The sequence below is a fragment of the Marmota monax genome, unplaced genomic scaffold (genome assembly GCF_021218885.2).
Source record: "Marmota monax isolate L192 unplaced genomic scaffold, Marmota_monax_Labrador192_F-V1.1 WCK01_AAM20220418_F8-fsc00001, whole genome shotgun sequence".
NCBI classification, from domain to species: domain Eukaryota; kingdom Metazoa; phylum Chordata; class Mammalia; order Rodentia; family Sciuridae; genus Marmota; species Marmota monax.
Genome location: NW_026693777.1, coordinates 21,885,335 through 21,891,334, shown reverse-complemented (window position 1 = coordinate 21,891,334; position 6,000 = coordinate 21,885,335).

The window sequence follows — 6,000 nt, the reverse complement described above, 5'->3', positions numbered from 1 at the left end:
CCCTTTCCCTCCCACCACTCGTCTCTGTTTAATGTTAATCTTTTCCTCATGGTCTTCCTCCCTGCTCAGTTCTTAGTTGCTCTCCTTAAATCAAAGAAGACATTTGGTATTTGTTTTTTAAGGATTGGCTAGCTTCACTTAGCATAATCTGCTCTAATGCCATCCATTTCCCTGCAAATTCCATGATTTTGTCAATTTTTTAGTGCTGCGTAATACTCCATTGTGTATAAATGCCACATTTTTTTAATCCATTCATCTATTGAAGTGTATCTAGGTTGGTTCCACAGTCTAGCTATTGTGAATTGTGCTGCTATGATCACTGATGTGGCAGTATCCCTATAGTACGCTCTTTTAAGGTCCTCAGGGAATAGTCCGAGAAGGGCGATAGCTGGGTCAAATGGTGGTTCCATTCCCAGCTTTCCCAGGAATCTCCATACTGCTTTCCATATTGGCCGCACCAATTTGCAGTCCCACCAGCAATGTACAAGTGTGCCCTTTTCCCCACATCCTCGCCAGCACTTGTTGTTTGACTTCATAATGGCTGCCAATCTTACTGGAGTGAGATGGTATCTTAGGGTGGTTTTGATTTGCATTTCTCTGACTGCTAGAGATGGTGAGCATTTTTTCATGTACTTATTGATTGATTGTATGTCCTCCTCTGAGAAGTGTCTGTTCAGGTCCTTGGCCCATTTGTTGATTGGGTTATTTGTTATCTTATTGTTTAATTTTTTGAGTTCTTTGTATATTCTGGAAATTAGGGCTCTATCTGAAGTGTGAGGAGTAAAGATTTGTTCCCAGGATGTAGGCTCCCTATTTACTTCTCTTATTGTTTCTCTTGCTGAGAAAAAACTTTTTAGTTTAAGTAAGTCCCATTTGTTTATTCTTGTTATTAACTCTTGGGCTATGGGAGTCCTATCAAGGAATTTGAAGCCTGACCCCACAATATGTAGATCGGAGCCATTTTTTTCTTCTATCAGGTGCAGAGTCTCTGATTTGATACCAAGCTCTTTGATTCATTTTGAGTTAACTTTTGTGCATGGCGAGAGAAAGGGGTTCAGCTTCATTTTGTTGCATATGGATTTCCAGTTTTCCCAGCACCATTTGTTGAAGATGCTATCCTTCCTCCATTGCATGCTTTTAGCCCCTTTATCAAATATAAGAAAGTTGTAATTTTGTGGATTGGTCTCTGTGTCCTCTATTCTGTACCATTGGTCCACCTGCCTGTTTTGGTACCAGTACCATGCTGTTTTTATTACTATTGCTCTGTAGTACAGTTTGAAATCTGGTATCGCTATACCTCCAGATTCACACTTCCTGCTTAGAATTGCTTTTGCTATTCTGGGTCTTTTGTTTTTCCATATGACTTTCATGATTGCTTTATCTATTTCTACAAGAAATGCCTTTGGGATTTTGATTGGCATCGCATTAAACCTGTAGAGAACTTTTGGTAATATCACCATTTTGATGACGTTAGTTCTGCCTATCCATGAACAGGGTACATTTTTCCATCTTCTAAGGTCTTCTACCTCTCTCTTTAGGGTTCTGTAGTTTTCATTGTATAAATCTTTCACCTCTTTTGTTAGGTTGATTCCCAAGTATTTTATTTTATTTTTTTGAGGATATTGTGAATGGAGTGGTTTTCCTCATTTCCATTTCAGAAGTTTTGTTGCTGATATACAGGAATGCCTTTGATTTATGTGTGTTGATTTTATATCCTGCCACTTTGCTGAATTCATTTATTAACTCTAGCAGTTTCTTTGTAGACCCTTTTGGGTCTGTTAGATATATTATCATATCATCCGAAAATAGTGATAATTTAAGTTCTTCTTTTCCTATTTTTATGCCTTTAATTTCTTTTGTCTGTCTAATTGCTCTGGCTAGTATTTCAAGAACTAAATTGAATAGAAGTGGTGAGAGAGGGCATCCCTGTCTTGTTCCAGATTTTAGAGGGAATGCCTTCAGTTTTTCTCCATTTAGAATGATGCTAGCCTGAGGCTTAGCATATATAGCTTTTACAATTTTGAGATAAGTTCCTGTTATCCCTAGTTTTTCTAGTGTTTTGAACATAAAGGGATGCTGTACTTTGTCGAACGCTTTTTCTACATCTATTGAGATGATCATATGGTTCTTATCTTTAAGTCTATTGATGTGGTGAATAACATTTATTGATTTCCGTATATTGAACCAGACGTGCATCCCCGGGATGAATCCTACTTGATCATGGTGCACAATTTTTTTGATATGCTTTTGTATTCGATTCGCCAGGATTTTATTGAGAATTTTTACATCTAAGTTCATTAGAGATATTGGTCTGTAGTTTTCTTTCTTTGAAGTGTCTTTGGTTTCGGGATCAGGGTGATGTTGGCCTCATAGAATGAATTTGGAAGAGCTCCTTCTTTTTCTATTTCTTGAAATAGCTTGAAAAGTATTGGTATTAATTCTTCTTTGAAGGTTTTGTAAAACTCTGCTGTATACCCATCTGGTCCAGGGCTTTTCTTGGTTGGTAGTCTTTTGATGGCTTCTTCTATTTCTTCCTTTGTTATTGGTCTGTTTAAATTGTGTGTGTCTTCCTGACTCAATCTGGGCAGATCATATGACTTAAGAAATTTATCGATATCTTCACTATCTTCTATTTTATTGGAATATAGGGTTTCAAAATACTTTCTAATTATCTTCTGTATTTCTGTAGTGTCTGTTGTGATATTGCCTTTTTCATCCCGTATGTTAGTAATTTGAGTTCTCTCTCTTCTTCTCTTTGATAGCATGGCTAAGGGTCTGTCGATCTTATTTATTTTTTCAAAAAACCAACTTTTAGTTTTATCAATTTTTTCAATGGTTTTTTTTTTGTTTCAATTTCGTTGATTTCCACTCTGATTTTAATTATTTCTTGTCTTCTACTACATTTGCTGTTGTTTTGCTCTTCCTTTTCTAGGGTTTTAAGATGTAGTGTGAGTTCATTTATTTGTTGTTGTTTTTTTTTTTTCTTTTTTTGAGGAATGAACTCCAGGAAATGAATTTCCCTCTTAAAACTGCTTTCATTGTGTCCCATAGATTCCGGTATGTTGTGTCTGTATTGTCGTTTATCTCTAAGAATTTTTTTTAATGGTTTTAGTTTTTCTTTTTTAAAGAGAGAGTGTGAGAGAGAGAGGGAGAAGAGAGAGAGAGAGAGAATTTTTCAATATTTATTTTCTAGTTTTCGGCAGACACAACATCTTTGTTTGTATGTGGTGCTGAGGATCGAACCCGGGCTGCACGCATGCCAGGTGAATGCACTACCGCTTGAGCCACATCCCCAGCCCCTCTAAGAATTTTTTTATTTCCTCCTTTATGTCTTCTGTAACCCATTGATCATTCAGTAACATATTGTTCATTTTCCAGGTGATGCAGGATTTTTCTTTCCTTCTTTTATCATTGATTTCCAGTTTAATTCCATTATGATCAGACATGGTGCATGGTATTATCTCCACACCTTTATATTTACTGATAGTTGCCCTATGGCATAATATATGGTCTATCTTTGAGTAGGATCCATGTGCTGCTGAGAAGAACGTGTATCCACTTGATGATGGTTGATATATTCTATATATGTCGGTTAAGTCTAGGTTATTGATTGCGTTATTGAGTTCTATAGTTTCTTTATTCAGCTTTTGTCTAGAGGATCTGTCTAATGGCGAGAGCGGTGTGTTGAAGTCACCCATAATTATTGTGTTGTGGTCTATTTCACTCTTGAACTTGAGGAGAGTTTGTTTTATGAATGTTGCAGCACCATTATTTGGTGCATACAAATTGATAATTGTTATGTCTTGTTGGTGGATGGTTCCTTTTAACAGTATATAGTGTCCTTCTTTATCCCTTTTGATTAACTTAGGTTTGAAGTTGATTTTATTCTATATGAGTATGGCCACTCCTGCTTGCTTCCGAGGGCCATGTGAGTGGTATGATTTTTCCCAATCTTTCACCTTCAGACTGTGTATGTCTTTTCCTATCATATGAGTCTCCTGAAGGCAGCATATTGTTGGATTTGTTTTTTTAATCCAGGTTACTAGCCTATGTCTCTTGATTGGTGAATTTAAGCCATTGACATTTAAGGTTACAATTGAAATATGGTTTGTACTTCCAGTCATGTTTATTTATTTATTTATTTTAGTTTGGCTAGTTTTTCCTCTTTGGTTATTTTTCTCTCCCTTTACTGAGATACCTCCCACTGTTAGTTTTGGGCGCTATTTTTCAATTCCTCTTCTTGTAGTATTTTGCTCAAAATGCTTTGCAGTGCTGGTTTTCTGGCTGCGAAATCTTTTAGCTTTTGTTTATCGTGAAAGATTTTAATTTCATTGTCAAATCTGAAGCTTAATTTTGCTGGATATAGTATTCTTGGTTGGAATCCATTATTTTTCAGCGTTTGAAATACGTTGTTCCAGGATCTTCTCGCTTTCAAAGTCTGTGATGAAAAATCAGTCGTTAACCTAATTGGTTTACCCCTGAATGTAATCTGCCTCCTTTCTCTCATAGCTTTTAATATTCTCTCCTTGTTCTGTATGTTGGCTATCTTCATAATTATATGTCTTGGAGTTGGTCTATTACGGTTTTGAATGTTTGGGGTCCTGTAGGCTTCCAGAATTTGGCAATCCATTCCATCTTTCATCTCTGGGAAGTTTTCTAGGATTATTTCATTTAATAGGTTGTCCATTCCTTTGGTTTGAACCTCTATACCTTCTTCTACCCCAATGACTCTCAAGTTTGGTTTTTTTATGATATCCCATAACTCTTGGATAGATTGCTCATGAGATTTAAGCATCCTTTCTGTGTTGACTACATTCTTTTCAAGTTGATAAACTTTGTCTTCATTATCTGATGTTCTGATTTCTACTTGATCTAGTCTATTTGTAATATTCTCGTTAGAGTTTTTAATTTGGTTTATGGTTTCCTGCATTTCTAGGATTACTGTTTGTTTGTTTTTTTTTTTTTTAAATCTCTATCTCCTGGTAAAGCTCGTTCTTTGCAGTTTGAATTTGTTTGTTTAATTCGTTTTCAAAATATACTTTCATTGCTTGGACTTGCTGTCTCACGTCTTCTCTAATATTCCATTCCATCTGAGTTAGGTATGCCTTGAGTTCTTTCCCTGTACATGTTTCTGATGCTTCTAGGTCTTCCTGTAGATTTAAGTTGTCCTGCATTGTTTGTAATCCTTTTTTCCCTTGTTTTTTCATGTTGTTCACGTTACTTTCCAGCTCTGTTTGACTGCTGTGTAACTGCTTTCTCCTATAAATTTGTTTTGGTTTTGTATATCTCTGTTGTCTCTCCTTTGTGGTGGGAGATTATGCCTAGAAATGTTGGGCTTTATTGTACTTTAAAGCTGATTCATTCAATTCATAAAAGGCTTCTAGGCTCTGTATGCATATAGTGATTTGTTGTTTGTTCTTAGGACTTTATGTTTAGGTTAAGTGCTATGATGGTATGAGGGTTAGTATGTCTTGGCTACTTTAGAAGATTGCTCTACTGAAGGGGGATACTAACAGGCGATTGGATCAGGGTGTTGGTAGTAGCTAGGTATTTAGGAGCCCTATAGACAGCCTCGAAACATTCACCTATTTGCATTTAGACAATTACACGTAATGGAAGACGTAATGCTTGGGATGAAAGTTGGGGGGTAGGGGAGGGAAGGTGCTCTTAAAAAGAAAGAAGGAGAGAGAGATAGATAGATCAGAGGAGAATGAAAAGAACAATACAACTTGAAACGGGGAAAGAAGAAAGAAGGAAAAGGGGAGAAAGGAACAGAGAGAGAAGAGGAAAAAAAAAATTGAAGTCTTAGAGATCCATTTTCTTCTCTTCCAGTAGGCGGGGCTGTGCCCTCCGAGCGGAGCTTCTACCCTCTGCGTGCCGACAGCAATCCCTGTAAGGCGGCTCCTGGAAGACTCTCAGTCTTGTCAGTCCAGAGCCGTTTCACTTCTCCAGCCCTTCCCCACCTTCCTCCTGTCAGCCAGCCAGCCAGGTCCTGTTCAC